Genomic DNA, 18897 nt, shown 5'->3' with positions numbered 1-18897 from the left:
ATAGCTTATATTAAAAATTTATACTTAACATTGTCACATACTTGACTTAATTGACTTGAGTATGGGAACCATACTTATTTTTTTATATTTATTTTTTAGTTATAGCTGGACATATTATTTTTATTTTATATTTATGTGGTACAGAGGATTAAACCCAGTGCTTTATGCATACTGGGTGAGTGCTCTAACTCTGAGTCACAACCCCAGCCCCAGGAACAATACTAATTTATATTGGTTTTCTAAAGGTAAAAATAAGCAGCTAAGCTTGTGTGCAATAAGTGGATGAGAAATGAATGAATAATATGGAAGAAATAATCATAATCTAGCATAAAATTAGGCTAGAAATTGATAGATCTGTAATAGACCCACCTATTATTTCCATAGTGAGATCCAAGGAAACTTGATCTTACTGGTCTCAGATTTTCAGCATGCACAATGAGTGTTCCAGAATCAGTGATGTCTGAGGTCCCTTGAGATACTTGGCTCCTTCTGTGGTTTGAGTGTACCCCTCAGATTCATGTGTTGGACCCTCCATTCTTCATTGTGACCATGTTTAGAGGTGTTTGACACATGAGGGTGGAATCCTCATTAGTGAATTAATGTTTTTCTCACAGAAATGGATTAATTACAGTGGCAGGTTAGTCCCTTTCTTTCTGTTTCACCTGTGCTTGATTGTCCCTTGGTGTGACAAAGTTAACAAAGCATGTGGCCCACACAGACCCAGGGCCACGGGCTTAAACTTCTTTACATCCAGAATCATGAGCTATCATGACCTCTTTTCTCTATGAATCACCTTGTCCTAGCAACAGAAAATGGACTAAGGTGACCGACCAGCGGAGCAGGCCCAGCGGCCTGCCGGCGTGGTAGACACATCCCCCCAATTGGAGGAAGGTCCCAGCTGCCGCCCACAAGGTAGGCAGACCGTGCGTCCCGGAGAAGGGGCCCAGTGGCACGCCGGCCTAGTTGAAAGATCACCCCAATTGGAGGAGGGGCACAGCCGCTGCCTGTGCCTGCAAGGTAGGCAGACCTGCAACCTGGAGAACAGGCCCAGCGGCCTGCCAGCGTGGTAGACAGATCATCCCTATTGGAGGAGGGGCCAGCCATTGCCCGCAAGGTAGGCAGACCACGCGACCTGGAGAAGGGGCCCAGCGGCCCACCGGCGAGATAGAGAGATCACCCCAATTGGAGGAGGAGCACAGCCGCCGCCTGCCCCTGCAAGGGAGACTTTGCAACTATACAAGGGCAATATAAATATATAGGTGGAAAATTCAATAACACAACAGTTTCACCAAGCAGAAAGAAACGCGAGCAGTATGAAAAGACAAGGAAAGAAAGGACCACAAGCAATGCAGGTCAACTGAACTTTAGAAGAGGTAATAGCTGCAGCAGATGGAATGCCAGATAAAAAATTCAGGATTTACATGCTTCAGATGATCTGGAGTCTCAAGGAAGACATTAGACAGCAAAATCAGACAATGAAAGATCACTTTGACAATGAGTTACATAAACAAATCCAAGAAGCAAAAGATCAACTATACAGGGAGATAGAGGTTATAAAAAACAAACAAACAGAAATCCTAGAAATGCAGGAAGCAATAAACCAAATTAAAAACTCAAATGAGAGTACTACTAGCACAGTAGAACACTTAGAAGATAGAACATCAGACAATGAAGACAAAGTATTTGAACTTGAAAAGAACATGACAGCTCATCGAGACAGTTAAGAAATCATGAGCAGAACATCCAAGAAATATGGGATAATATAAAGAGACCAAATTTCAGAGTCATTGGGATACAGGAAGGTACAGAGCTCCAAACCAAAGGAATGAGCAATCTGTTCAATGAAATAAAATGAGAAAATTTCCCAGACTTGAAGAATGAGACAGAATCCCAAATCCTAGAAGCCTACAGGACGCCGAATGTGCAAAATCATAAGAGATCCACACCTAGACACATTATAATGAAGATGCCCAACATACAGAATAAGGAGAGAATTTTAAAAGCTACAAGAGAAAGGAAGCAGATTATATTTAGGGGTAAGCCAATCAGGATAACAGCTGATCTTTCAACACAGACACTGAAAGCTAGAAGATCCTGGAATAACATATTTCAAACACTGAAAGAAAATGGGTTATAACCAAGAATTGTGTATCCAGTGAAATTAAGCTTCAGGATGGAAGAGGAAATTAAAACCTTTCACGATAAAAAAAAGTTAAAAGAATTTGCAGCTAGAAAACCATCTCTTCAAAACATCCTCGCCAAAACATTACAGGAAGAGGAAATGGAAAATAACAATGAAAACCAACAATGGAAGGTAGTACAGTAAAGGGAAAAATAATCAAAGAGGAAAAACAAACCATGTTAAGTAACATAAATAAACAAATATGGCTGGAAGAACAATCCATATCTCAATAATAACCCTAAATGTTAATGGTTTAAACTCACCAATTAAGAGACACAGGCTAGTAGAATGGATCAAAAAAAAAAAAAAAGATCCAACAATATGCTGCCTACAGGAGATGCATTTGATAGGAAAAGACATACATAGACTGAAGGTGAAAGGTTGGGAAAAATCATTTCACTCATATGGACTTCGGAAACAAGCAGGAGTGTCCATACTCACATCAAATAAAATAGATTTCAAGCCAAAGTTAATCAAAAGGGATAAAGAGGAACACTACATACTGCTCAAGGGAACCATACACCAACAAGATATAACAATCATAAATATATATGCTTCAAACAATGGTGCAGCTATGTTCATCAAACAAACTCTTCTCAAGTTCAAGAGTCTAATAGACCACCATACAATAATTATGGGAGACTTCAACACACCTCTCTCACCACTGGACAGATCTTCCAAACAAAAGTTGAATAAAGAAACTATAGAACTCAATAATACAATTAATTACCTAGACTTAATTGACATATATAGAATATACCTCCCAACATCAAGCAGTTACACTTTTTTCTCAGCAGCACATGGATCCTTCTCAAAAATAGATCATATATTATGTCACAGGGCAACTCTTAGACAATATAAAGGAGTAGAGATAATACCATGCATCTTATTTGATCATAATGGAATGAAACTGAAAATCAACGATAAAAGAAGGAAGGAAAAATCATGCATCACTTGGAGAATGAACAATAGGTTACTGAATGATCAATGGGTTATAGAAGACATCAAGGAGGAAATTAAAAAAATCTTAGAGATAAATGAAAACACAGACACAACATATCGGAATCTATGGGACACAATGAAAGCAGTTCTAAGAGGAAAATACATTGCTTGGACTTCATTCCTTAAAAAAAGAAAAAAACAACAAATAAATGATCTCATACTTCATCTCAAAATCCTAGTAAAAGAAGAGCAAAACCACAGCAAAAGAAGTAGAAGGCAAGAAATAATTAAAATCAGAGCTGAAATTAATGAAATCGAAACAAAAGAAACAATTGAAAAAATTGACAAAACTAAAAGTTGGTTCTTTGAAAAAATAAATAAGATCGACAGACCCTTAGCCATGCTAATGAAGAGAAAAAGAGAGAGAACTCAAATTACTAGCATACGGGATGTAAAAGGCAATATCACAACAGACACTTCATAAATACAGAAGATAATTAGAAATTATTTTGAATCCTTATACTCCAATAAAATAGAAAATAGTGAAGGCATCAATAAATTTCTTAAGCCATATGATCTACCCAGATTGAGTCAGGAGGATATAGACAACCTAAACAGACCAATATCAATCGAGGAAATAGAAGAAGCCATCAAAAGACTACCAACTAAGAAAAGCCCAGGACCAGATGGGTATACAGCAGAGTTTTACAAAACCTTTAAAGAAGAACTAATAATAATACTTTTCAAGCTACTTCAGGAAATAGAAAAAGAGGGAGAACTTCCAAATTCATTCTATGAGGCCAACATCACCCTGATTCCTAAACCAGACAAAGACACTTCAAAGAAAAAAAACTACAGACCAATATCTCTAATGAACCTAGATGCAAAAATCCTCAATAAAATTCTGGTGAATCGGATACAAAAACATATCAAAAAAATTGTGCACCATGATCAAGTAGGATTCATCCCTGGGATGCAAGGCTGGTTCAATATATGGAAATCAATAAATGTTATTCACCACATCAATAGACTTAAAAATAAGAACCATATGATCATCTCGATAGATGCGGAAAAAGCATTCGACAAAGTACAGTATCTCTTTATGTTCAAAACTCTAGAAAAACTAGGGATAACAGGAACATACCTCAATATTGTAAAAGCAATCTATGCTAAGCCTCAGGCTAGCATCATTCTGAATGGAGAAAAATTGAAGGCATTCCCTCTAAAATCTGGAACAAGACAGGGATGCCCTCTCTCACCACTTCTGTTCAACATAGTTCTCGAAACACTGGCCAGAGCAATTAGACAGACGAAAGAAATTAAAGGCATAAAAATAGGAAAAGAAGAACTTAAATTAGCACTATTTGCAGATGACATGTTTCTATACCTAGCAGACCCAAAAGGGTCTACAAAGAAACTATTAGAGCTAATAAATGAATTCAGCAAAGTGGCAGGATATAAAATCAACACGCATAAATCAAAGGCATTCCTGTATATCAGCGACACATCCTCTGAAATGGAAATGAGGACAACCACTCCATTCACAATATCCTCAAAAAAAAAAAATAAAATACTTGGGAATCAACCTAACAAAATAGGGGAAAGACTTATACAATGAAAACTACAGAACCCTAAAGAGAGAAATAGAAGAAGATCTTAGAAGATGGAAAAATATACCCTGTTCATGGATAGGCAGAACTAACATCATCAAAATGGCGATATTACCAAAAGTTCTCTATAGGTTTAATGCAATCCCAATCAAAATCCCAATGGCATTTCTTATAGAAATAGAGAAAGCAATCATGAAATTCATATGGAAAAATAAAAGACCCAGAATAGCAAAAACAACTCTAAGCAGAAAGTGTGAATCAGGCGGTATAGCGATACCAGACTTCAAACTATACTATTGAGTAATAGTAACAAAAACAGCATGGTACTGGTACCAAAACAGGCGGGTGGACCAATGGTACAGAATAGAGGACACAGAAACCAATCCACAAAACTACAACTATCTTATATTTGATAAAGGGGCTAAAAGCATGCAATGGAGGAAGGATAGCATCTTCAACAAATGGTGCTGGGGAAACTGGAAATCCATATGCAACAAAATGAAACTGAATCCCTTTCTCTCGCCATGCACCAAAGTTAACTCAAATTGGATCAAGGAGCTTGATATCAAATCAGAGACACGCCGTCTGATAGAAAAAAAGTTGGCTACGATCTACAAACTGTGGGGTCGGGCTCCAAATTCCTCAATAGGACACCCATAGCACAAGAGATAAAAACTAGAATCAACAAATGGGACTTACTCAAACTAAAAAGTTTTTTCTCAGCAAAAAAACAATAAGAGAGGTAAATAGGGAGCCTACATCCTGGGAACAAATCTTTACTCCTCACACTTCAGATAGAGCCCTAATATCCAGAGTATACAAAGAACTCAAAAAATTAAACAATAAGATAACAAATAACCCAATCAACAAATGGGCCAAGGACCTGAATAGACACTTCTCAGAGGAGGGCATAAAATCAATCAACAAGTACATGAAAAAATGCTCACCATCTCTAGCAGTCAGAGAAATGCAAATCAAAACCACCCTAAGATACCATCTCACTCCAGTAAGATTGGCAGCCATTATGAAGTCAAACAACAACAAGTGCTGGCGAGGATGTGGGGAAAAGGGTACACTTGTACATTGCTGGTGGGACTGCAAATTGGTGCGACCAATTTGGAAAGCAGTATGGAGATTCCTTGGAAAGCTGGGAAGGGAACCACCATTTGACCCAGCTATTCCCCTTCTTGGTCTATTCCCTAAAGACCTAAAAAGAGCATGCTACAGGGACACTGCTACATCGATGTTCATAGCAGCACAATTCACAATAGCAAGACTGTGGAACCAACCTAGATGCCTTTCAATAGATGAATGGATAAAAAAAAATGTGGCATTTATACACAATGGAGTATTACTCTGCATTAAAATATGACAAAATCATAGAATTTGCAGAGAAATGGATGGCATTAGAGCAGATTATGCTAAGTGAAGCTAGCCAATCCCTAAAATACAAATGCCAAATGTCTTCTTTGATATAAGGAGAGTAACTAAGAACAGAGTGGGGAGGAAGAGCATGAGAAGAAAATTAACATTAAACAGGGATGAGAGGTGGGAGGGAAAGGGAGAGAGAAGGGAAATTGCATGTAAATGGAAGGAGACCCTCAGGGTTATACAAAATTACATACAAGAGGAAGTGAGGGGAAAGGGAAAAATAATACAAGGGGGAGAAATGAATGACAGTAGAGGGGGTAGAGAGAGAAGAGGGGAGGGGAGGGGAGGGAAGGGGGGATAGTAGAGGATAGGAAAGGCAGACACTAGTATGGCAATATGTAAATCAGTGGATGTGTAACCGATGTGATTCTGCAATTTGTATACGGAGTAAAATTGGGAGTTCATAACCCATTTGAATCAAAGTGTTAAATATGATATGTCAAGGACTATGTAATGTTTTGAACAACCAACAATAAAAATTAAAAAAAAAAAAAAAAGAAAATGGACTAAGACAATTCTTGAATACATTTCATTGTTAGGAACTTCCCAGCCCCATTAGTTTCAGTTGATTAGCCATTAAAGAGTCTTGAAAATTGGTAATTAAAGACTCAGGTTATACTGAGAGTAAATACCACATTAATAATGAAAAAAAAATTGGGATTTCTGGAAAGGATTAGATTCTGATTTTGAGCCTCTCATGCGTTTGGAGAGAACAAAGTGTTAGATGTACAGTCTATTCCTTTTTACTTGGGGTTAGTTAATAGAAACCAGAGAATTTAAGTTTATCAGTACTCAGTTCTTTTATAAACCATCCATGTTTGGGGTCAGATTAAATTCCATTAGAAGTAAATTTTCACATAATTTGCAGAAGATTGAATCCAGAGTGTTTCTTAGAGCCTCTAATCAGAGGTCCATGAAGCAGTAAGCTGAGGATCAGATTTTCAGCCATGTCACACTGTGTGCTCATTTCCACCTACTATGCCTCTATCTAAAAGGGATCAGGTCCAGGAAATATAAGTCTGTAGTCCCCTGTATACTCAACTTTCTCCTTAATAGTCTTCATACCTAATTGGCATGTCCAACTAACCATGGGATAAGCAGAACTCTTGATTGCCCCAATTGTCCAAATTCTCTTTCTTTATTACCTACCTCATTAGGTAAATGTCAACATTATTAACTCAATTATTCCAGGCAAAAATTTTGAAGGCGTTCCAAATTTCTGTAAATCCAATCCATCAATCAGCTTGTTATGTTTGGGTATGTGTTTTAGTGAGCTTTGCATTGCTGTGACCAAAAGAACAACTCATATGAGGAAAAGTTTACTTTGGTTCACAGTTTTAGAGGTGCAGTCCTTGATTGGCCAACTCCGTAGCTCTGAGACAAGGTAGAACATCATGGTGGAGGAGTTGGTGGAGGAAAACAACTCAGTTCATGACAGTCAGAAATCAGAGAACTCTGTTCACCAGAGGCAATATTTAAACCCCAAAGTCATATACCCAGTGACCTTCTTCCTTTAGCCACAACTTACCTGCTTATAATTACCACTCCATTATTTCATTCAAGAGGGTTAATCCACTGATTGGGTTACAGCTATAAAAATTTAATCATTTCAGCTCTGAACCTTCTTGTATTCTTTCACACATGAGCTTTTGGGGGGGATACCACATATCCAAACCATAAATATATGTTCCAAGGGTTCCCCCCAAAGGTTCATGTGTTGGATGCTTGGTCTTAGTGTCATGATGTGGGAGCTGATGGAACCTTAAGAAGTAGGGCCTATTGGAAAATTTTTAGGTTACTTGGGGCTTCTGTCCTCTTGTGCAGTCTCTTGTTAGCTTTCTCTAGAGGGTCATCATAAATCCTTAGCATGCATTGCCCCATCTGCTTTCTCTGGATACCTGTTTAAGATGTGATCATTTGCTGTTGCTCATGCTTCCATCGTTATCATTTGCCAAGATGTAACACAACTGTAATCAAGAGGGCCCTCACCAGAACTGAGCTGATGCAGGTTTGATGTTTTTGAATCTCCAAAACTGTGAGTTAAAAACTTCCTTTCTGTATCAAGTTAGCCATCTCAGGTATTTTATTATAGCAACACATAGCTGATTAACATGCAGCTATATCATTAAAATATGTTCTGAAACCAATCACGCTGTATTATCTCTATTGCAACCTCTCTTTCCAAAGCAACCATTACTTCTTACCTAATTACAGCAATAACAACTAAAATAGTTTTTCCATCTCCACATTTTCTCCCTCACATACAGTCTGTTATACACATAGCAGCTAGAGTGATCTTTCTAAAGATCTATCAGATCATTATAATCCCTTACTTGAAGTTTCTTGTGGCTTCCAAATACACTGAATAAGATCCAGTTTCTTTGCATGGCCCAACCTTTCCAACATTATCTGGCCTTGCCAAAGTACCAACCCAGGTTCTTGGTCTTCTTCTACTAGTTTAGTTTGTTCTACCTGGGAATATTTTTGGTGTTTTAAATATGTCTAAAAACATTCTCATCTCCTGACATTTGTACTTATGGTTCTTTCTAATTTGAATGCTCTTCTCTGATTGTCTTCCCATCATTTAGGTCCTCATTCCTGTCTCCTCCTCACAGAAAGGCTTTCTGATGTTCCCACCAAAACAACCTGCTTATTAGTCATTTATTTCTAAAACTACCCTATTTTATTTTATTACTAGCATTTGTTGACACTTTAATTATCTTATTTATTCTATTTTTAAACTTATATATTGTCTGGCTGTCTTTACAATAATTTAAAAGATTGCTTCCTTAATGCAATCTCCTTGAGGATGGAGATTTTACTTGTCTTATAAAATATTCTGTTCCACACTCTTTGACTATATTCAGCATATTATAGAACCTATAAATATTTGTTAATTAAGTGACCAAAGAAGATCTGTGATTGTTATGTATGTGCATTAGGGAAACAGAAAGAAAAGAGCTGATTAACCCATTAAGTGTCGGGTTTTCAATTCTGTGACTATTTCAATTAAATGACATTGGTGCATTATAATAGGTTATAAAAATAATCTACAGTTTATATATCCTTTATATCTATTTTATATTTACATGTGGAAATGTATATATTTTAAAATGCTCTAATTATTCACCAGTGTATACATTTTCAAATGCTGTTATTATTCATCTTTTTGACATGACATAAATGGTGTATCTGTTGCTAAATTTAAGTTTTTACAGGTGTTTCACATCTAGGATGATGGGACATCATGGGTTAATAAAGAAGTTGAATCTCACTCAAGGTGTATGTAGAAGCCACTAATAAGCATTATTCCCCTAAATAATATAAAACCCTTTGGTTTGGAAAGGAAATTTGCAATATATATGCATATATTTATGCATGTATATTTGTCCATGTATGCAATAAATATATATGCATATATTTATATATGATATATTTTCATTGTCTCCTTTTACTCTTTGATAAGAGTCTATAAGGATGTTCACAAGAGAACATCATAGATGAATAATAGATGATTAGAACGATCAATAGATTGATAGAACAATAGACAGATCAATTGACTGACTTTACCTAGGACTATCAGTCAGTGTCTCTCCAAAGAACAGATAGCACTTTAAGATTGAGTAATTTGAAGAAAATTTAATAAGAAGATTCTTTACAAGGGTATGAGCAAGATTTAGGAAAAGCCAGAGAAGGGACTCTCATGCTAATAACATCAAGGGACTGTTATCACCCCTGTGCCTAATGGTGAAGAAACATTTGCTTGACCTCAGAGGGAGGTAGAGCTGACAGCAGTGTCCACCTTTAGTTTAAGGAAGAATGGCATGGACTTAACATGACCTGCCTGCAGGAACTGGGGAAATAACTCCACTCTCCTCTGTCTTTGTGTCTTCCACAGGCTGCCTCCCATGGCACAGCTCCACCTGAGGCCTGGGTCTGAGGATGCTCACAGCTGGGTCTGAGGATGCTCACAGCTGGGTCAGCCTCACAGAGCACGCAGAGGGTGGAACAGGTGGAGAGAGGCTCTGCAGGAACACATGGACGACTCCAGCACATCAAGAAAGTGGAAATAAAATTATAAAATCTGGGTCCATCAAAAAGTCAACAGGCTAGGTGGGGACATGGTTAAAGTCTAGTACGAAAGCACGGGCTGGGGATCTTCTAAAAGTGTTTTTCTCTTTTTCTAATTTTTATTTATTTATTTAACCAAGGTGAAGATTCATTGTCTTCTCTTCTGAAAGGGAGGGAAAGAGGATGGTTAAGGTCAACTCACAGAAACAGACAGGGAGGGAGAGCATCTGAGCACAGGACTTTCCTTTTCTTTCTTGCTTTTTTACTTCTATTTGTATTTCTCTTTCATAGGGCTAAGTTGATGACTCTGGTTCAATTCATAAGAAGAGCAAGAGTAGGAGGCAGCTGGCCCAGTGCCACATCTACATGTGTCATGGTGTAATAAATGGCCATGTTTTGTTGTGCTGAGAAAAATATGTTTTTAGCATGATTTCATGTGAAATGAGTAAACAGATTTTAATAACTTTCTGAAAATAAGTCTATAAAAATAGGAAAGCCAAAAGAACTTGTAGCATTCGAATTTTCTAGTTGGTGAGGTTCCAAGCATTATAATTGAGAATCCATATCAAATGTCCCACAGTTTATCACTATTCCTCCAATATTGTGGGCCAGACTTTCAGTGATTTTCCTTGGCAAATTTTTCAAGAGACATCACACTACTCAGAAGGAATTACTAATATGTGCCTTTCCAGCATGAGAAAACAAAACAAAACAAAACAGAAATGGCATGCCATTCTTTCCTTTTTGGATAATTGTTTTTCTGCAAATTTAAAAATCAGAAACTATTTAAAATTTATTTTTTCCCACTTAAAAATTTTATTTATTTGACCCAAGACATTTGGGGAAGAAGATCCAGAATACTTGGTCTAATTTTTATGCAACTGGGCATCAAAAAGGAGGAAATGATGCCTAGGTTGGTTCCATAGTCTAGCTATTGTGAATTGTGCGGCTATAAACATTGATGTGGCTGCATCACAGTATTATGCTGCTTTTAAGTTCTTTGGGTGTAGACCGAGAAGTGGGATAGCTGAGTCAAATGGTGGTTCCAGATAAATGGATAAAGAAAAAAGTGGTATATACACTCTGGAATATTACTCATCCTTAAAGAAGAATAAAATTATGACATTTGCCAGTAAATGGATGGAGCTGGAGAATATCATACTAACCTAAATAAGCAAATTCCAAATAACCAAAGGCCAAATATTTTCTCTGATATGTCAATGTCAATTCACAATAAGGGGAGGGGTGCTAGGGAAGAATAGAAATACTTCGGATTAGGTAGAGGGAAGTGAAGGGAGGGGAGGGGTATGGGGGTAAGAAGGAAAATAGAATGAATCAGGCATTATTACCCTATGTACATATATGACTACACAACCAGTGTGGATCTACACCATGTACAACCAGGAGAATGAGGAATTATGCTCCATTTATGTATGATGTGTCAAAGTGCATTCTATTATCATGTATAATAAAATTAGAATAAATTTTAAAAGGAGTTGAAAAGAACAGGCATATACAAAAATGTATGGAGGAGAATCCAATGGCCCTGAAACAATGAGGAATGCAGCAAGGGAACATCATTCTTCAGATTTCTCTCAGACTCAGAACTGGATGTAGGAATTCTCAGGCATGAAATGATTAGTAATGCTCAAAAACAGGGTTACAAAAGGAAAAAAAAGAAGGAAAGAGAAGAAAGGCAGAGGAGAAGAGGGAGAGCCTTGGATAAGAGAGAAAGGGAAAAACAAGCCACAACCATAGGCAGAAAAGGGAGGTGGGGAAAAAGAGAAATGGAGAAAATCCCTGGGAAGGATACCTGCTCAAAGACAGAAAGACTGTGCTGGTTCTCCTTCTTCCAGGCAGGGATAAGCCAAAACCCAGGTTTCATGGTAGAATTTTGAAGATTGTGTTCCACTTCTCTTGAAAATTTATCACTGGCAAGAGAAACACAAATTTAGTTTGACAAATGCATTATTAAAAGAAAAAAACATTAAAAATATTCCAGGTATATATTGAGCATCTGAATTAACATTTATCATGCAAGAAACTTCAGTGCCCATTCTTACATTATAAAATGGTCTATTTAATAATTTGAACCTTTAAACAATGCCATTTTAAAAAAAAATGATTGAATAGGCAGCTAGGCCATAATTAATTTGGATGAAAGGAAGGGCATTATGCTTAGCTTTATTTCCTCTCTCAATTCTTGACTCTACAATCTATTAATAATACTGCTATTCTTAAGAAACACACACACACACACACACACACACAAACAGCTGCTTCTAAAGGAAGGGAGCTCTAAAGAAGTTAATGCAAATCACTGGGTCTGTTACTATGTGGAAATATTTCTTATCATTTGACCTTGTGACTGATAGTGTGTGTGTGTGTGTGTGTGTGTGTGTGTGTGTGTGTGTGTAGAATCTTAAAAAGGTCTACTTTATGCAATCTAAAGCAAATTTGGGGTTTAAACTGCAAACCAATTTTTTTTAGTTTCTTTTGAGAAAGTTCTTTTGTGAAAGAGGGAGAAAGAAACATAATATTTATTGTTTAAGTCTGTCTCTGACACTAAGGAATTGTTCTTACAATCTCATTTCAATTGTCCTAAGCAGTAGGATTTCCTTTTTTTTGTGTTTGGGGAACCAATTTCATAAATAATTCTTTTCTGCATACAAGGAAGTATTTTCTGACACTCAAGTCTAAAGTCTTTTCCTTTGTTTTATTCACCTATTCTCAAAATATATTTTATCTACTTAGTTATGTCTGTTAACAGCAACCATCCAACCATAGATTATTCTGTTCCAGTAATACAAAGGAATTTTGAATGACATTCAGTTCAATTAGGTAGAAATTCAGTGCAAAGAAATTACGTGGATTATCAGAACATCATTCCTAAGGACCATGGGCAAATATGCACTGAATTCACTGGCAAGCTATGGTATTGGCCCCAGAGGTAAGATCCTACATGGCAGCTGCTGCGGTTTGAATCTGGATTGTCCCCCTAAAAGTTCATGCATTGAGAGCATGGTGCCCAATTCAGCAAGGTTCAGAGGTAGGATTTTTAGGTAATGATGGGAACATCAGGGCTCTGGCCTCATCAGATGGATTAATCCATTGACAGGATAATGGACTTCGTGGGGATGAGATCTAATTGAAGGAAGTAAGTCATTGAGAGTATGTCCTGGGAGGGTTTATCCTCTCCCCAGCCCCTTCCTCTCTGCTTCTCAGGTGTCGTGAACTGAGCAGTTTCCATCTACCACACCCTTCCACCATAAGGTTTCTGGCTTAGAGCCAACTGACTATGGTCCCAATCCTCTGAAACTGTGAACCAAAATAAATCTTTCCTCCTCTAGGGTTGTTCTTATCAGACATTTTTTTTTTTGTGAGAGGCAAAAAACTAACACAGCAGCCAAATGGATCCAGTATTTGAGTAATATATTCATAGATAGTGGCTTCTCAACTGTAATTAGAAATCAAAATTACCTGGCCAGTATGTCATTATATCTGCTTCTGTCTCCTTCTCCTTAAGATAATAACATGAATTTTCAGCAGGCTACTACAGTTTTAAAATTATTAGAGCTAAGAAACCTTGAGAATTTTTTGGTGAGTTTCAAAAATCTAACCCAGTGAGCATGCATTTAATCATTTAATCATTTAAACTTAATTTCTTTTAAACTAACAAATATATGAAAGTGAAGAAAACAGGAATGCTTATACTTTCTTGGAAGGATTTAGTTTTATTTATCAAAAATTTAAAAATGCATTTTTAACCTTTGATTCAAAAATTCATCTTATAGGAAGTTGCTGCAAACAAACAAACAAACAAAAACAAACAAAATAATGAATGCACTAAGAGTATTTTGTAGGTTTATTTATAATAGAAAAATAAATGCTGAAATTGAAATCAAAATGAAAGTATCAATTAAGTACACAAGGATACATCATTTATTGAGAAGTATGCAATCATGAGAAGAAATCATATTGCAAAAATATTTAATGATGTAACAATAGTTATAGTACAATTTTAAGTTTTTTAAAATAGAAATATCTGTGGAATATAGTTCTAATTTTAGAAGATGGGTGACACTATATCTTAGTTATGCCAATAGTAGCTAAAGTCCAGTGGTAGCCCAGTCCCTGACCAGGGACAAACAAACAGATGTACTTATATTTAGGCAAGTACACATGCCCTCAGGTACCAGGAGATGGTCCAAACCATTTATTTTCTTTTCTATGAAGTTCACCCTTCAAATTCTACTGAGTCTGTACTGTAGTGCATCAAGAATTCCTTTCATGTGAGCATCCCTTGGTCTTTTGTCCTCTCTCCTCTTTCATCGGAGGCCTTGCTCCTTCCTGGAGGAATAGCATCAGTCCTTTGTGTTTCTCAGTGTTACATCTCTCTCATCCTACAGGGTGGCACCACATTGTATAAGAGTTTTAAGATTTACAGACTTTTAAAAATTGGATTATCCCCAAACAAGCACTTCTTTTTGTCAGTATTTACAATCTCTAGCTTTCCTACTTGAACCTTATCACTTGTGCAAGGATATAATTCTCAGAGCATTATCCGTGGTTGGTTTTTCCTGGTGACGTGGCTGACTTTAATTTTCATAGTTTTACTTTCTTTTATTTTCAGGATTTTCTGAGATGAACATATTTCATAACCATAAATTGATTTTTTTCTTTAAAAGAGCCCATTTGAAAGACAATATACATATCTTCAAACTGTAAGAATATTGATTGCATTAAACTTCACTCTACTTTTAAAAGCATTTGATTTCAGTCTTTTTTTTTTCTTTTATTTCAGTCTTCTTATACCTAGTGGTATTTGCTTTGTTATAGATGCAGGAAGACTTGGTGACACAGTGAAAAAGAACAGGAGCAAACACATCCACCCTGAAGAGAAGCTGGCTACCGGTGTTCTTAGCCTCTACGTTAGTTATGTGTGAGATATTTTCTCTTGATTCATTCCATTTGTTATTACTACTGAGTAATAACAAAGTATATTTATCAAGAAATCTGGTCAGGAGGGATGTTACTTTGGGGATCAAAGTAAACCCTTTGGCCACAATTCACATTCCAACCATGTGAGGCAACTGGATTTGGGAGCGCTGGCCATGTTTTCATGCTACTAGTTAATACTGAGTCTGCATTGCATTAAACCTATAGAGAACTTTTGGTAATATCGCCATTTTGATGATGTTAGTTATGCCTATCCATGAACAGGGTATATTTTTCCATCTTCTAAGATCTTCTTCTATTTCTCTCTTTAGGGTTCTGTAGTTTTCATTGTATAAGTCTTTCACCTCTTTTGTTAGGTTGATTCCCAAGTATTTTATTTTTTTTGAAGATATTGTGAATGGAGTGGTTGTCCTCATTTCCATTTCAGAGGATTTGTCGCTGATATACAGGAATGCCTTTGATTTATGCGTGTTGATTTTATATCCTGCCACTTTGCTGAATTCATTTATTAGCTCTAATAGTTTCTTTGCAGACCCTTTTGGGTCTGCTAGGTATAGAATCATGTCATCTGCAAATAGTGATAATTTAAGTTCTTCTTTTCCTATTTTTATGCCTTTAATTTCTTTCGTCTGTCTAATTGCTCTGGCCAGTGTTTCGAGAACTATGTTGAACAGAAGTGGTGAGAGAGGGCATCCCTGTCTTGTTCCAGATTTTAGAGGGAATGCCTTCAATTTTTCTCCGTTCAGAATGATGCTAGCCTGAGGCTTAGCATAGATTGCTTTTACAATATTGAGGTATGTTCCTGTTATCCCTAGTTTTTCTAGAGTTTTGAACATAAAGGGATGCTGTACTTTGTCGAATGCTTTTTCCGCATCTATCGAGATGATCATATGGTTCTTATTTTTCAGTCTATTGATGTGGTGAATAACATTTATTGATTTCCGTATATTGAACCAGCCTTGCATCCCAGGGATGAATCCTACTTGATCATGGTGCACAATTTTTTTGATATGTTTTTGTATCCCAGTGGCCAGAATTTTATTGAGGATTTTTGCATCTAGGTTCATTAGAGATATTGGTCTGTAGTTTTCTTTCTTTCTAGTGTCTTTGTCTGGTTTAGGTATCAGGGTGATGTTGGCCTCGTAGAATGAATTTGGAAGTTCTCCCTCTTTTTCTATTTCCCGAAGTAGCTTGAAAAGTATTGGTATTAGTTCCTCTTTAAAGGTTTTGTAAAACTCTGCTGTATACCCATCCGGTCCTGGGCTTTTCTTAGTTGGTAGTCTTTTGATGGTTTCTTCTATTTCCTCAATTGATATTGGCATTTCTTGTAGAAATAGAGAAAGCAATCATGAAATTCATATGGAAAAATAAAAGACCCAGAATAGCAAAAACAATGCTAAGCAGGAAGTGTGAATCAGGCAGTATAGCGATACCAGACTTCAAACTATATTACAGAGCAATAGTAACAAAAACAGCATGGTACTGGTACCAAAACAGGCGGGTGGACCAATGGTACAGAATAGAGGACACAGAAACCAATCCACAAAACTACAACTGTCTTATATTTGATAAAGGGTCTAAAAGCATGCAATGGAGGAAGGATAGCATCTTCAACAAATGGTGCTGGGAAAACTGGAAATCCATATGCAACAAAATGAAACTGAATCCCTTTCTCTCGCCATGCACAAAAGTTAATTCAAAATGGATCAAGGAGCTTGATATCAAATCAGAGACACGCTGTCTGATAGAAGAAAAAGTTGGCTACGATATACATACTGTGGGGTCGGGCTCCAAATTCCTCAATAGGACACCCATAGCACAAAAGTTAATAACTAGAATCAACAAATGGGACTTACTCAAACTAAAAAGTTTTTTCTCAGCAAAAGATACAATAAGAGAGGTAAATAGAGAGCCTACATCCTGGGAACAAATCTTTACTCCTCACACTTCAGATAGAGCCCTAATATCCAGAGTATACAAAGAACTCAAAAAACTAGACAATAAGAGAACAAACAACCCAATCAACAAATGGGCCAAGGACCTGAACAGACACTTCTCAGAGGAGGACATACAATCAATCAACAAGTACATGAAAAAATGCTCACCATCTCTAGCAGTCAGAGAAATGCAAATCAAAACCACCCTAAGATACCATCTCACTCCAGTTAGATTGGCAGCCATTATGAAGTCAAACAACAACAAGTGCTGGTGAGGATGTGGGGAAAAGGGTACACTTGTACATTGCTGGTGGGACTGCAAATTGGTGCAGCCAATTTGGAAAGCAGTATGGAGATTTCTTGGAAAGCTGGGAATGGAGCCACCATTTGACCCAGCTATTCCCCTTCTTGGTCTATTCCCTAAAGACCTAAAAAGAGCATGCTACAGGGACACTGCTACATCGATGTTCATAGCAGCACAATTCACAATAGCTAGACTGTGGAACCAACCTAGATGCCCTTCAATGGATGAATGGATAAAAAAAATGTGGCATTTATACACAATGGACTATTACTCTGCATTAAAATATGACAAAATCATAGAATTTACAGGGAAATGGATGGCATTAGAGCAGATTATGCTAAGTGAATCTAGCCAATCCCTAAAAAACAAATGCCAAATGTCTTCTTTGATATAAGGAGAGTAACTAAGAACAGAGTAGGGTCGAAGAGCATGAGAAGAAGATTAACATTAAACAGGGATGAGAGGTGGGAGGGAAAGGGAGAGAGAAGGGAAAATGCATGGAAATGGAAGGAGACCCTCAGAGTTATACAAAAGTACATACAAGAGGAAGTGAGGGGAAGGGGAAAAATAATACAAGGGGGACAAACGAATGTCAGTAGAGGGGGCACAGAGAGAAGAGGGGAGGGGAGGGGAGGGGAGGGGGGATAGTAGAGGATAGGAAAGGCAGCAGAATACAACAGACACTAGTATGGCAATATGTAAATCAATGGATGTGTAACTGATGTGATTCTGCAATCTGTATATGGGGTAAAAATGGGAGCTCATAACCCACTTGAATCAAATTGTGAAATATGATATATCAAGAACTATGTAATGTTTTGAACAGCCAACAATAAAAAATTAAAAAAAAAAAAAGAATTTTCCACTGGAAAAAAAAAAAAATACTGAGTCTGCTTCTGGGGTTGTAGAAGAGTGTCTGCCGAGAACAACACCCGCTCCCTGGCTCAAAATGTCTCCAGGCACTCCATGGACAATTCTGGCCTGCGGTTCTCCTGGTTGACTTCACTGTCATTTAGATACACAAATGATATGAAATTCATCTGATTACATTCAACTAATCAATCCTCAGGAGGAGATAACAGTTAAGGAAATAATCTAAGCTTTTGGGTTCAGACTCCTTAAGGTGTGACTCATCAGCTGTTTCATCTACTTTTTAGCTGACTGGGCAAATCTGAACCCTACAAGATGGTTTTAAACCAGGACCAACACTTGGGATTCACTCATTTTTTTGTTTTTAGCAAATTCAGGTGGTGTGAGTTCAACCCAGTGATGAATGTCACTTTCCCTTCCAAAGCATCATCTGTACCAAATTGTACAATTTGGCATCTGCTTTGACAACTCTAGCAAGCAATCGTTTTGACAGGAGACCATCTGTGTTAAACAATATTCAGTGTCTACATGAAACAGAAAGGGAAAGAATTGTGCCTAAGAAAAATATAATTGCCTAAAGTGACCCTAGGG

This window comes from Marmota flaviventris, chromosome 9, assembly GCF_047511675.1.
Source record: "Marmota flaviventris isolate mMarFla1 chromosome 9, mMarFla1.hap1, whole genome shotgun sequence".
Lineage (NCBI taxonomy): Eukaryota > Metazoa > Chordata > Mammalia > Rodentia > Sciuridae > Marmota > Marmota flaviventris.
The sequence above is the reverse complement of the archived record's forward strand: the minus strand, read 5'-3'. Positions refer to the sequence as shown.